Here is an 862-nt window from a genome sequence, read left to right on the forward strand (position 1 = left end):
AAAAAAAAAAAAAAAAAAAAGAAACGTATATGGGCTATACCTCTCATAACCTACTTCTGGAACATCCTCTGTCCTGAGTCTTTGTTCCTGGGCTTAAGTCCTCAAACTCGGTACAGAATAAACCTAACTGTTATTTCTCTAAGCTCTAGGGTCTGCTATTTCACTCATCAGTCAACAGGGCCAAAAAAGAGACAAGGGCTGTGAGCTTCCGTGGAAGGTGAGATCAGTGGAGATGTCACAGAAGTGGTTGTTGTTTCAAACATACCTCTATCGTTATGTAAAAAGAACACCTGCACCCGCGTGTTTATCACAGCACAATTTGCTACTTCAAAGATATGGATCAGTGGATAATGAAAGTATGGAGTAGATATACCATGGAATATGATTCAGTCACCAAAAATAATGAAGTCATGTCTCTTGCAGCAACTTGGCTGGCACTGGAGAACATCATCCCGAGTGAACTAACACAGGAACAGGAAACCAAACACCACATAAGTGGGAGTGAAACTAAAGATCTGCAAAGGCAGAGAGAGTAGTATCATGGACACTCAGAAGTGAGGGAAGGAGGAAGGGGGTGGAGGGACGAAAAATCACCTACTGGGTACAATGTGCACAGGTGAACGTGGTGTGTATACTTAAAGTCCAGATGCGTTCACCACCATACAATGCAACCAAGGAACCAAAAGCTACTTGTATCCGTAAAGCTAATGAAATTTAAAATAAAGGCAATCCCCTCGGGTCCCTGCCTGCTGTGGGAGTTTTTCTGTCCTCTCAATAAATCCTACTTTCTCAAAAAAATAAGACCCCAAAAAGCATATATGCTCCATAATTATGTGCAATTATTATATAACCATTAAAAAAA

The sequence above is a fragment of the Carlito syrichta genome, unplaced genomic scaffold, assembly GCF_000164805.1.
Source record: "Carlito syrichta isolate Samal-C Ts95f unplaced genomic scaffold, Tarsius_syrichta-2.0.1 Scaffold304580, whole genome shotgun sequence".
NCBI lineage: Eukaryota > Metazoa > Chordata > Mammalia > Primates > Tarsiidae > Carlito > Carlito syrichta.